The sequence below is a fragment of the Chrysemys picta genome, chromosome 4 (genome assembly GCF_011386835.1).
Source record: "Chrysemys picta bellii isolate R12L10 chromosome 4, ASM1138683v2, whole genome shotgun sequence".
NCBI lineage: Eukaryota > Metazoa > Chordata > Testudines > Emydidae > Chrysemys > Chrysemys picta.
This window is the reverse complement of record NC_088794.1, coordinates 140376332-140390492: the sequence shown is the minus strand read 5'-3', so window position 1 is coordinate 140390492 and position 14161 is coordinate 140376332. Positions and strand designations below refer to the sequence as shown.

Sequence of the window (14161 nt, the reverse complement as noted above, 5' to 3'; positions counted from 1 at the left end):
TGGCTGACATTCTCAAGGGGAGAGACTCAGGTTCAGGCCTTTAGTTGGTGTAAATCTGCATGGGTCCATTGGGGTCCAATGGAACAATGCTAATTTATACCAGCTGAGGATCTGGCCCTGAGAGTACACTCTTTAAATACATAGCCATTAAACAGATGATCAAGACCAGCCAACGTTCTCTTCACTATTTGCCAGGATTGGAATCTTCCAGTCTTCTCACAGCTGACTGACTTTCCCCTTCATCTGAAACCTTGCCTAACATGCATGAAGTGAGGTGCATGATAAGTGTTTGCAGGATCGAGGCCTAAATTAAAATCCTACATATCACTGCATTCTGCTTTGCAGGAGTAAGAATTGAATTTGTAATTTCTCTGCTCTCCTAAATGTGCATGAAAGGAGAGCACTCCACTTGTTCCATCTAGTGAAAATGTGCTGACTTTACCCTTTCTTTTTTTTTTTCTGTTATAAAGTGTGCAAAAATGAAATCAAGAAACTGAGAGATGGAATTCAGAAAATCAGTGGAAATCCCTGAGCTTCCCTTTAAGGCTCTTTCACTCTTCACTTTCAAGTCTCCCCTGAAGACTCATCTCTGTTGTGATCCCTATTAGTAGGATGACTATATGTCCTGTTTTTAAAGGGACAGGACCATTTTTTGGTACCTGACACTCGCCATGCTTGAAGAGCATTGGGGGTATGCTTTTCTTGTCTATTTACTGGCCCTTTGCAAAGCCATCCACTCATTTGATATCTGTAGTAAAGTGGTCATGATAGCGTTAATAGGGTTATTCAGAGTATGCTCTACCCCTCTCTTGTTTTCTGTTTTAGTTAAAGGAAGTTTCCATCCTACTCTGTTGTGATGGAGTTAAATAAAGTAGCAAGTTCTCAGTCTGCAGTTCTGTAAAGTAAGCGTATTTTTCTTGTACTGAGTAGTCAGTCTCTCTACAAAAATGGCATTTCTCTGTCAGTTTGTATATAACATGATAATTTTTGAATGTTGCATCTGATTAATTCCAAAGTTTCAGAGAATGTTCTAGGTAACAGTGGCCAGAATCCTATTGATTGGGGGGAAATTGAAAACCCTAAAGAGGGAAAATGAAGGAGACACAGAGCCCCTTGCATCTGTTTAGCACAGTCACAGCTTCATGCATCTCTGCAATTGTCTATAGATCAAGTTACTGGTTGATGACATCGGATAACATCTTGCAGTATGATAAACTCTATTGGAAGATGAGCAGGTATAATATTAGCACTCTGAATGGCTTATCTCCTAGACAAAATATAGTATTTGGGGGAGAAGGGGAAATTTTGGGGAAAGGAGGAAATAGAGGTGCACATAGCCCCTGGCATGGAGGGGTGGAAATGGGATATCCTGGAATTGGGAAAGGGATTACACAGAGCCCCTAGCATAGGGATGAGGGTAGGGGGGCCAGAGAGGAAGTGTGAAAAATCAGGATAGAGGATGGGGGGGGGGGTAAATAGGCGTCTATATAAGAAAAAGCCCCAAATATTGGGGCTGTCCCTATAAAATTGGGACATCTGGTCACCCTAGGGTGAAAATGGGGAGAAGAGGGACAGACAGAGACCATGGCATGAAGGGAAGGGGCTGCACAGAGAACACCTGGCTTGGGGAAAAGAATGACAAGAGGGTAATGGCAGGCAGACAAAATCCCCAGTGGGTAGGAGATTGGGGGACCCTGTTATGCGGAGAGTGGATCAGTTCATCTTCGATGGGGGAGAGATGTGACAGTTTGAGGTTATGTCTGTGTCCAGGTATGAATTCCATTTGGGTTTGTGAACACTATTTGTAATTGTAACCATCACTGTGGATTAATTCATTGGTTTTGTAGCAGGAACCTGACACGTAGTGAGGAAGCTGTGTCTGGAAAGCTGTGACACAGCCACCAAGGGCTATCTGCACTGAATGGCTTTCCCTTGGTGAAACAATGGGGTTACCACCAGCAGCGCCATTGACTTTGAATAGATTCTGTACTCAGAAACCTGTCTGGGGAGAAGGGAGGTGGCTGGAATTCCCCACCTTCCCCAAGTTGAGCACATAGCTGGGTCAGCTGCAGTTTCTCCCCTGGCCAAAGAGGGACAGAGTCTGTTTTAAAAGGTAGAGGCTCTTCCTAACCCCCAGACGGAGACCATTCCATCACTGGCACAGGATCCAGGGGCAGTAGTGGAGGCAGAAGGGACATTGCCTGATCTAAAGACACAGATAGGGTTACCATATTTCGAGCCTCCAAAAGGAGGACACTCCACCGGACCCCGGACCCACCCCCAGCCCCGCCCATGCCCCAACTCCGCCCCTTCCCCAAAGTCCCCGCCCCAACTCCGCCCCCTCCCCTGCTTCCCGCGAACATTTGATTCGCGGGAAGCCTGAAGCAGGTAAGGGGGTGTGTGGGGGGAGGAGGAGCGGCCCAGGCTGGCCCCCCCGGCGTTTCCAGCCTGGGCCGGCCCCCGGCCGAGCACCCCCTGGCCCCGCCGGCCCCCGGCCCCCCGGCCCGCTCAGCACCCCCCAGCCCCGCCGGCCCGGACCCTGGATCCCCGGCCGAGCACCCCCTGGCCCCGCCGGCGCTCGGCGCCCCCGGTCCCCCGGCAGCGCCGGCCGGCGCTCTGCCCCGCTGGCCCTGGCAGCGCCGGCGCTCGGTGCCCCCGGCCCCCCGGCAGCGCCGGCCGGGGCTCTGCCCCGCCGGCCCCTGGTCCCCTGGCAGCGCCGGCGCTCTGCCCCGCCGGCGCTGGGCGCCCCCGGCCCAGCACCGCCACCCGCATGTCCTGATTTTCCCGGACATGTCCGGCTTTTTGGGATTTCCCCCCGGACGGGGATTTGGAGCCCGAAAATCCGGACGTATGGTAACCCTAGACACAGATGAACCCCAAGAGTGAGATCAGAGTGAGGGGGATTTGTTCAGGAGTTTATTTCCCCTAGATCTGTAATTCCTTTGTGTTTTTTAAGAGTAGTGTGTGTGTGTGTGTAAGAAATCCCTTTGCTAAGCCTGTGTTTCTTTGCTTTACCACCACATTGTCCCTGAAGGGATTAAATAGAAACCAGAGCTCCCACAGCAGGGTGGTCTTTGGGGAGAATGTGTCTAAGAACCTGGGGGGCTCTGGAAGGTGGAGGCACCCAGACTGTGGGGTCCCAGTTCTCAAGAAGGGTGCAGACAGGGGGACTGCACCAGAGAAACCCAGAACTAGGTACAATGATCAGCCACTACCCAGACCCAAGAGCTTGGCAGGAAGGTGGATTCAGTGCTTGGATCCAGTCACAACAGATTAGGGTCCATTATGAGAACAGGACTGAACCACGATGTGACCATGCACGTATACCAAAAGGCTTTCAAAATTCTGTGTGCTTAAGGTGAGTAATTTTTTTGACTGGAGAGTAAAATATTTGTTTCTGCATCATCATCATCATCATCATATTACACAGCTGGTGAGCACACTTTATGCCTGAGCTGGTAAAACTTTATGACAATCTTATGAATCTAAGGCGGAGCTAAATTGCAACATAAATCAAGTTATGGGAACCTTGGGCCAGATTTCTGCCTTCATTTTCCCCCCTGTAACTTTGCCAGAGAAGATAGGAGTAAACCTGCCGTATTCAGCTCTGAATACAAGATCCACTTCTTTGAGAAGTAGTGGCATCACTCCAGGGCCAACACAGAAGTGGGGAGTTTGGGAGGTCAGGGTGAGGGAATAGAAAGCAAGAAGAAAAGAACAAACAGCCAAACACCCTGCCCCCCACCCAAACCCAAAAAAACACCCTGCACGTGCACACTGTGACCAAAGGGAAGCTGTGAGACTGTTGTCCTTTGGGCTCATTGCTATCTTTCATTGTTGTGCAGCACTTAGCTACCATGGTAATAGGTGCTTTACAAACACCTAAGAAGGCAGATACACAATCACCATTGTCTACTAGGAGAAGCTCAGAATGGGCTGTGTGAAGTCAGGCACAGATGTCATAGGGACTTGGGAAGAAGATTCCAGAATTGTGCAGCAGTTGAAGGTTGTGCACAGGATTGTGTGGAGCCCTTTCCCCAGTCTATGTGCTCTGAGATAAGAGTAAAAATGGTTAAACAAAGAAATGTCTTAATGCAAATGCCTTCAGAAAAGGAGCGGAAAAAAGAGGCCATTCTTTATTGGAAACAGTGAGTTCATGAATTTCTTCTATTGTCTATTACAGTGGTTTTCAACCTGTGCTCCACAGACCCCTGAGGGTCTGCAGACTATGTTTAAGGGGTCTGCAAAAGGTAACTATGAAAATAGTTTCAGATCCCAGAACAGGCATTCCATTTCTCTGATCAATCAAAAGTACGTGAATACCCCCACCTAGAGGTCAAAACCGGGAAATGTTGTCGTTACTATAGAAGGCCACAGTTTAGCACCATTTCTCATGCAGCATCAAATGCCATGCCGAGCATGTGCAACATTTATAGTTGAATTCTGTTCAGACAGTTTTCAGTCTAAGACTTCTATGGTAGGATGTCAGACTACAGACTGAATTTCCAAAGGGGTCCACACCTCTGTTTGAAATTTTGTAGGGGCCTACAAATGAAAATAAGTTGTAAACCACTGATCTGTTATTTTGTTTCCTCTTAAGCTAATGTTCAGAACAGTGACGGTGCAGTTTAGAAATGGCAACAGTTCCTCACAACTTGCAGCTTTACTCCATCCCTGTGCATAAGTCATGACAGGGATGCGCCAGGATAATTCAGTTGAAAGTGCAAGTGTCTGATTTTTAGTTGTTTTGTTAGAATGGGCATTTCAGAATTGCAGGTTTTGAGGCTCATGGAGGGATGGTACAGTGCTAGAGTTGTAGCATGTAGGAGTGACAGTTTCAGAAGTGCCTAAAAGACTTAAGAGCCTAAGGGTTTGTTTACGCTTAAAATGCTGGGGCAGAGCAGCACATAAAAAGGGTGATGCCTGGGGAAGAGAGTCACAGTCATTGGGTGGGGCTGGGGAGGCAGGTCACTGTGGCCTGGTTTCTCCTTTGGGCAGCTAGAAACTGGAGCCAGCTCCATGCTGAGTTGCATCCCTGAGTGCTCTGCTTCTCCCAGGTGAGTTTATTGCTTCCCTTCCCAGTGTCCTGGGACCCTGGAGGCACTGGACAAGCCAGCCCGCTTGGACTGGTACCTCTTCTGCTCTGATCCATAAACAGGGCTGTAGGCACTTTTGTAACTCCAGCAATGCCCACCCTCACCCCATTGCCATGACTCTCCCTAGCCATCACCCCATTTATGTGCTGGCCTCAATGTGCCATAGAGGGGGAGCAGGGGACCCGCCGCTTTCTTTGCATCCTCCTGTTGGGCACAGACTGAGTGCCATCCTGTATAGGTACCTGGCAGATGAGAGTGACCTGCCTTTTACCTGCTCTCATGCACCTGTGGAGAGCTCTGAAGCTCGAAAGCATGTACCTTCCACCAACTGAAGTTGTCCAATAAAAGATACTATCTCACCCACCTAGTCTGTGCTATATCCTGGGACCAACGCAACTACACCACTGCCTACATCACTTTTAAAAATAGGACTTAGGCTCCTAAGTCAGTTATGTGTTTTTGAACATTTTATCATGAGCCCTAGAGGTTAATTATGCTTCTTGGGAAGCTGAGGCATGCTAGGGGGGAGGAGGAGGTGTACTATATCAGCTGTTCTCAACCAGGGGTCCGGGGCCCCCTTGAGGGCCAAACAGGTTTCAGGAGGTCCACAAGTAGGACCAATGTTTGGCTTTCTGCCCTGGGCCCCAGTCAGTCTAAATCCCACTTCCCAATACTTCCCCACTCCCAAGCACAGAGTCCGAGTGTAGAAAACAAAACTTTTAATAAAAAGGAGGGAAGTAACTCGGAGTTAATTTGGGAAAACACCACAAACAGGATTCATAAACATAAACCATGAGTAAAAGACCCACCCCCAAGTAAGTTGGGCAGTGCCCTTTTCCTCTCAGGTTCTTAGGTCCAGCAACCAAAAGTCCTTTTCACGTGCCCGACCCTTCTCTGCACCCCACTCACAGTTGCTGTCCTTGGTCAGTGCAGACCCAGAGTTCAGAGGTGCATCTTCAGAGTTCACCTCCCACCTGGGTGGGGGGGGGGGTAAAGAGGCATCTTACTCGCTCCACTGGCTGCTCACTGCTCTCGCTGTGCCTCCCCGCCACTGCCCTGCTGGCCACTCCTCACCTTCTGCCTCTGCTGTGACTTATGCACATCAGTCTCTGTGTTTTTAGCTCTTAGCAGGCAGGGCAGAAATACAGTCCTACCACAACTGGTTTCAGCTCTGATTAAGCAATTAAAATAACAAAAGAGGTTCCTAATGAAGATTATTTAGCTCTATTCTTTGAACACTTAGAAAACAGGTGGGTGGGTGAGTGAGTGCCCTCCTGACCAGGATTTGAGTTGAGTCCGAGTCCTAGTCCCTGTCCCTCCCTTCCCTTTCACAGGGCTCGGACATTCAAGCCCCTGCTTAATGACATTCTTTCAACTGAGGGTGCTCCCCTTCATTTGGGACAGGTTAAGCACAGTCCTGTTTTCCTGTATTGCTACAATAATTACAACATTGGTAACCATATTTCACTACCCCTGCATTCAGTACTAAGGTCATTTGTACTCAACACCAGCCAAAGTTGATCCTCTGACACAGCTGTAAATGATGATATGTAAACAGAGCAGGAGCAAACTGTATTTACATAAACACAGACTCTTCCCCTCCCAGCTAGCTGTCAGGGAAGCATTCATTTAGACATCTGTCAAAGCTCTTTGATGTACAGAAGGGATGGGTAAAATAGTTTAGAAAAATAAGAACAGCCCCCTGATCCTTCAGCCCGTTCCAGATGTGAATACAAAGCCTTTGCAATGCTCAGATGACTTCACATGGCTTTGCATTCCTTCTTTTCCTCTGACTGTAAACTGACATACTGGAAATCTCACAAGAAAATATTCTTATAAAATGCCCAACCTTGGTCAGCACAAGTCTAAGGAAGCCCTCTATGCCTGAAATGTCCCCCTCCCATGGTGCACTAAGCATCCTCCTCTTTCAGATTCCTCCTTATAACATACTTTCTCCACAAATATTCCCTTTTATTCACCCAGCTAAGATTTGCCATATGCCTATTTATTTAAGACAGAAAACCCTATGATACTGTGACGTTGTGCAGTCTATATGGTTTTATAAAAACTTGATAATAAGTCAATATAATGTAACTGAGATAGTTTTAGAGAAAATACGGTAATAAGTGAATGTAAGTAACTGGGATATGCCTCATGCAAAAGGTCTCTTGTAAGGTATCATTACAAAGCTTATAATCTACTGAGTGTGATCATCTGATTTGTATAAATGTACCACTCTTGTATCTAAAACTAGAAATATAAAATGTAACTCTGAGGGCCTATTGTAATTGTGTAAAGTGTGGACCATTAATGATGGTTTGGAATCTTGATGACTCCCATTGTCTGCAGATGGCTGTATTTACCTGAGAGTCTTCCTGTATATGTGTGTGCTGGCAAGTGAGTAATGAAGTCTTGCAGTGACATGTGATCATGTCACCTGAACTGGAATCCATCTTTAACCTGGTGCTTTTCCAGTGAGGGGGGTGGAAACCCAGAGAGACAAAGAGTTCCCGCCTTATGCAAAAGATATATAAAGGGGGGGGAAGAGAACAGAGAGGGGGAGAGAAGCCATCATGAAGAATCCCCTAGCTACCACCTGAGCTGCAACAAGAGCTGTACCAGGGGAAAGAATTGTGCCCAGGCCTGGAAGGTGTCCAGTCTGAGAAAAACTTACTGAAACATCTCTGAGGGTGAGATTAACTGTAATTAGTTTGATTAGGCATAGATTTGCGCATTTTATTTTATTTTGCTTGGTGACTTACTTTGCTCTGTCTGTTACTACTTTGAACCACTTAAATCCTACTGTCTGTATTTAATAAAATCACTTTTTATTTAGTAATTCACTCAGAGTATGTATTAATACCTGGGGGAGCAAACAACTGTGCATATCTCTCTATCAGTGTTATAGAGGGCGAACAATTTATGAGTTTGCCCTGCATAAGCTTTATACAGGGTAAAACGGATTTATCTGGGTTTAGACCCCATTGGGAGTTGGGCATCTGAGTGCTAAAGACAAGCACACTACTGCGAGCTGTTTTCAGATAAACTTGCAGCTTTGGGACAAGTGATTCAGACCCTGGGTCTGTGTCTGGAGCCAGACAGGAGTGTCTGGCTCAGCAAGACAGGGTGCTGGAGTCCTGAGCTGGCAGGGAAAGCAGAAGCAGGGGTAGTCTTTGCACATCGGATGGCGGCTCCCAAGGGGGTTTCTGTGATCCAACCCGTCACAGATACTCTGTTAAATCCATTCTTTGGTCACCCTGTGCATTTGGTCTGCTTTTCATTGTTTAATACCGGGCAAGATTCTGATATACTTACTCATGCTGAGTAGTACCTTATTCCACAAATACTCATCTTGAAGTAATAGATGTGAAGGCCACATGGGACCATTATGGTAATCTAAGTTGATTTCCTGCGTAGGGTTGCCAAGTCTCCAGGATTGTCCTGGAGTCTCCAGGAATTAAAGATTAATCTTTAGTTAAAGATGGTCATGTGATGAAACTTCCAGGAATATGTCCAACCAAAATTGGCAACCCTAAACACAGGCCATATAATTTCACCCCGTAATCATTGCATCGGGCCCATAATTTCTGGTTGGGCTATAGTACATGTTTTTAAAAAGTCAAAAGCAAGTTGTCTAAAATCAATGCGTCTACTTATGGAGTAACATGCTACTAAGCCAACATAAGGGTATAAGTCTGCCTCATAGTAAATTACTACAAACCATGAGTAAAGGTGGCATGAGTAATCTGGCCTATATGTTGGAAGCTCCTCCAGGCAAGCATCAGGTCTCCCTCCCTGTTCTGTACAGTGATGCTCTGTATAGCAGTGAGCACACTACTGGCACTCAAATTAATAGTTTAGATTTTGCTGTATATTAGATTTAATTCATTGTGATCTGTGCTTGAAAGCCACACTAAGCAGGCATGGACAATATAGTGTTGGTAAGTAACTGTAATATGACCCCAGAATATGGAATTGGAGATTTTTTTTAATCTCAGTAATGCATTCTGTTAGCTGTGTTTGCAGGTCACAGTATGTGGGAAGCAAGGGTAGTGCCTGAGTTTGTCAATTGAGCCATGAAATTACTGGAAAAGGGGAGAGAGACTAGATTAGAGAAAGACTTTTACAATCAGTATTTCTCTGGGTTATCTGCCTGCAGGCTGCCCTGAACATGAAGACACGGTCTGCACACACAAAAATTATGTGGCAGCATCTTACAGCATTTTCCCCCCCATGTGAATAAGAGTACAATATCATTATAAATAGATTTGTTGCTGTACATTAACAGTAAGACAAGTCCCAGCATGCCCACTGAAGCTTATTTGAAAGCAGGGAATGAATGGATGAGCAGACCGAGTGTGTCTGGAATGTCAGAGATCTTCCATTGTTCTGTGTCACAGCTGGGATCACCTTCACTGCCTATAGTCAGTTGGCACACTCTTCTGAGTTCCCATTATTCATTTCACTAGCTGATTTGTATTGCAAAGCATCCCTTCCTAAGGGAGGCAGTTCAGTGAATGTCATTTCAGCGAGATACAGCTGTGTGACAAAGTGGGAATTTTTTGTAATATTTATGTGAGGCTGATGTGTGCCTCAGTTTCCCCAATATGCTGCATTGTTAGCAGGACGCCTGCAAGCCCAGAGGTCCACATGGCTTACCCTGGAGGAAGAGCAAGACCCTTTGGGGTCTGGCACACTGTACGGATTCCTCCTAAAGACCGTTCCAAAGCTGGGGCCATAGCACCGATCCTGAGGATCCATGACAACCTGATATGCAAGGAGCTAAAGGAGCACATAAGGCATGAAAATGCCACCCTGCAGACATACCCCACCTGAGTGGTATGCATTACTTTCAGCACCATTCAGGTTTGCCCCCTTATTAGCGCTGCCTCTGTACTGCACAACAAAGAAATAGCACTAGTTCCTGAGAGAGGTCTTTCCTTGTCCTTTTCTACCACCTGACCCTTGCTTTTCTGCAGTGTGTTTCAAGTTATTTGTCTAGATATAGCTATATCAGTCTACAAATATAGGAAGGCGAAAATAAGACGAAAAATATAATTAGCAAAATCACTATATCACTCCTGTACCCAGTGCAAGAACCTGTGACAGTCGGGGAACTGCTGATGAATATAACCAAATAATTTGCTCCTGAAAGAAGACATCCCGGTGGAAATCTTTATGAGAACTACCTGCTCACTGTTTTGCTTTATGCATTTCTGTGGATCCTCTTCCTTTCTCCCCTTTCCCTCTATATGTTGATCACATTCATTCCCAGCAATACAGTCCCTGCCTTTTCAACTGAGGAGGGTTGGCTAGGAATCTTTTCAGAGTCCACACTTTTGCTTCATCAGCTGAAAAGAACATTGCGAAATACAAGACTCCTTCACACAGGGAAAGGCTGTGTTACCTAGTCGGAACAGTCAGTCCCTGCCAGCCTAGAAAACATGAGGGGTGTATGTGTGTGAGTTATATTTATCATATCTTGCAAGGTTGTTAGTCCTGAACAATCATTTGATATTGAATTAGTAAATTCAAAAGGATACATTCATAAGCTTGGACTTGAAAGTAACGGATTCTGTTATCCAATGAATCAATATAATGCAACAATCTCTGTTTTCATCTCTGTAAAAAGAAAAGTGATAAATGGGGGTAAATTAGTGCTTTGTTAAAAACTGAACAGATGCCAGTAGGTTAGGTTTTGTAAACTCTTAAAAGGAATCGACTTGGATAGATTTTAAAAAAGAAGTCTTTAATTAGGCAGAATAGAAATTAAGCAAATTAAAGTATCTGATGCAGTCAACTTTCATCTACATTACTCCTAGGTAAATGATTGGTAAATGTTTCCATTTGAAACAAATCATTACAAAACTATTAAATTTCAAGACTAAAAATAAAGCTTTTTCAGATACAATTACTGAGGATGTTTCATATAGTATGTCACATTAGGAAATGTGACATACTATAACATAATAAAAGAACCATCATAGTACATAGCTATCAATGCACAGAGTGAAGCCAAATGACAATCTTCTTGTCTTTTGTAGGTTTAGCATTTCAATTTGAATATTGCAACCGTGAAGTTGGACTCCTGTGTCTAAAATACAACCACCACCCATGGAACTGTTCCAGTAATCTGACCGGTCAATACACCAGATGTAAATACTTTAGAAGTGCCTGGCTTACTATGCAAAGAAACTCATGCTAATCCGTGTTGCACACAAATTCACAAAGAGACAAAATGTTCTCAGAGTGCTCTTTACTATGTTCCCTTTACAATAACAGGTACAATGTTGTCACATGGCATTTCCTACTAGGCATAACTCCTCCCAGGAGCTTATTCACTGCCAGGAAATGCCCAGAGTTGATTTGGGAAACTTGTAAGTTTTATAAACGCCCTGAAGAGCTTGAATAATACATTTTCCCACTAGATGTCAATATTGCTTACAGCATTTGCAGAGCTTGAGAAAAATGAAGCTACGATCCAATTATTAGATAGGCCTTGAAGTAGTAAGCGTGTGAGAACCTCCTCCCACCAGTACCCTCTGGAAAATACTTTTAACATTACATTTGCGCCCAATGTTTTCCCACTTCCAATCCTCAATTTCACAAGGATTTGTAGTGCTTTTGTGCATCCACACAGCCCTTAAGATTCTCTTTGATATCCAAATGCTGCATCATCCTTCAGAGAGCCTAAAAGAACCCCAAAAAAGTCTGTCTAAAGCCAAATAAACAGTCTAAGCTAAATAAAAATTCCTTTTTATAGGGGTCAATGGCAAAGTGCAGTGTGCTTCTGTAGATCTGGGTTCAGTGTTTGCTTTAAGTCACAACTGTAAGGGATCTTCTTAATTCTCATGAAAATGAAGGACTAATAGCACTGGTAGAAGCTGGATGTAATATGTATAGGCTTCCCGCAGCTTTCTTACACATCTTAACTCTGACCTGTTACAGCATTCTGATTTCATTTCCGGACTGCACCTGAGTAAATACAGAAGCACAGTGCCAAATTATGTAGTGAACTAGTATGTGGTAATGCAAATATATCAAAGTCAAAGTATTGTATTTCAGTCCATGGTAGTAATGAAACTTTCTGTGGGTAAAACTCAGCAGTGCAGGACAAAGTTTTCTTGGGGCCCAGCCCCCAAGACTGTGGCATGAACTCCCCCAGGAACTAAGGACTGTCACAAACTTCACCACCTTCTGCTGTAAGTGCAAGCTGCATTTCCATGACCTTGCCTTCTCTAATATAAACATAGCAACCTGTGTGTGTGCATGTGTATAATACTAGTTAAAAAAAATTCCAAAACAAAACACTCCATTGCACATGCTTCTCCTGCTGAGGAGAGGATGAGAAAACAAACGCGTGACGCATTAGTCACATCACTTAATGAACTAGTGGAAGGTGCAAATACTATGGTGATAAGTGCCATAGAAGAACCTATACAGAGTACAATATTCCCTAAAGTACAGCACTATATTCTTCAGGAACAGATTCTGTTAGCCTCACTCATATTTAACAGTACCGTACTCTGCAGAAAGTTCCACTGAAATCAACTGAGTCGTTCACAGAGTTACATACTGGTCCACGAGGCAGATCCTCAGCCGGTATAAATGACCATATACCATTGAAATCAACGCCAACAGAGAATCTGCCCCAACGTGATTAAGGGTGGCAGAATCTGGCCCTAAATAGCTATTGAAATAGGAAGCCATGTAATATGATGAGAATTTGAATGAGTAAATATGAGACCGTATGATGCAGAACATCAGATGTTTCTTAAAATATCAGAGCTGTTCCTATGCAAAATATAACAGATGACTATTTTCTAAATATATCCATGATGCCAATACAAACAACAGCCTAAATGCCAGAACAAGAGGTCCCAGCAGGCTGTCTTCTGAGTGCCAATCTTACTTTTCTTGCCTACAAGAAATTTTGAATGTAAAGGCCTGAAGAATGAAGCAAAGAAGTCAAGCATATTTGAATGTCCACCATAGTCATGTCTTTTCATATTACTGATATTATATAATTTAATACATCTCAGTTTGACAATCAGATATCACATCATTTTCCCAAACAAATAACATTACATTCCCCAACTTCACTTTATTTATGAAAATTATTGTGATTACTTATATAGGAGGACAGACTAGTCCTGAAATTGTTACATTAAAAGACAGTGACAATTTTGCATAAATAAGGACAATGAAAATTCAGGGAGGGGGCCCCAGTATGATTAATTAGAAAATTAGAATTCTAGTGAAATGTTAATTATACCTGACTGCCCAGAAGCACATTTTAAATATCTTCTTTTCAAATTTTTATGTAAATCCTCATAATCCTACATTTCTAATGGAAACATATGCTTAGTTCGGCTATTTTCCCCACTGATTCTTCTTTGAGGCTCTGTGTTAATAATAATAATTAATCATTATAATAATAAAGTAGTAGCAGCAGTATTTATTTATATTGTGCTAGCACTTAGGGACTCCAATCATATAGCAGGAACCCATTGTGCTAGGAACTCTACAAACAGAACAAAAAGACAGTCCCTGCCCCAAAAAGATTATAATCCAAGTACAAAAGAAGTGATATGTATGTAATATGGAGCTTTGGGGTGAGATTTTCAAAGAAGCCTAAAGGAGTCAGTTGTCCAAATCCCATTGAAATTTCATGGGAATTGGGTACATAATTCCCTTGGTCAGCTTTGAAAACTCCAAATAAACAAATAAACATCTGAAAAATAATTAATGAACTGTAAACACTGAATGTTTATTCATGCAAATTTTTATTCCTAGTGTGACGGGTTCGGTCACAGAGACTCCCTTGGGACTGTCACCTGATATGCTTAGATTACCTCTGAGCCCATTTTCCCTGCCAGCTTGGGACTCCAGAACCTTGCCTTGTTGAGCCAGACATGCTAGCCTGCTGCAACATGGACCCAGTGTCCAGGCCATGCCCCCAAAGCTGCAGACTAAGTGAAAACAGCTCTGCAGGTTACCTGACTCCTGCACCCAGACATCCAGTTCCCAATGGGATCCAAACCCCAAATAAATCCTTTTTACTC

The 14161-nt window shown here is 44.1% G+C and overlaps 1 protein-coding gene across 1 annotated transcript in view; it reads left to right on the top strand.

The window, feature by feature from the left end:
• The first annotated feature begins 4051 nt into the window (after nucleotides 1–4051).
• Nucleotides 4052–14161, top strand: part of SYNE2 (spectrin repeat containing nuclear envelope protein 2) — a 284849-nt gene continuing 274739 nt past the window's right edge. The window contains exon 1 of the mRNA XM_065593763.1: nucleotides 4052–4148. The gene's annotated coding sequence lies outside the window, so the exon portion shown is untranslated. The remainder of the gene's footprint in view (nucleotides 4149–14161) is intronic.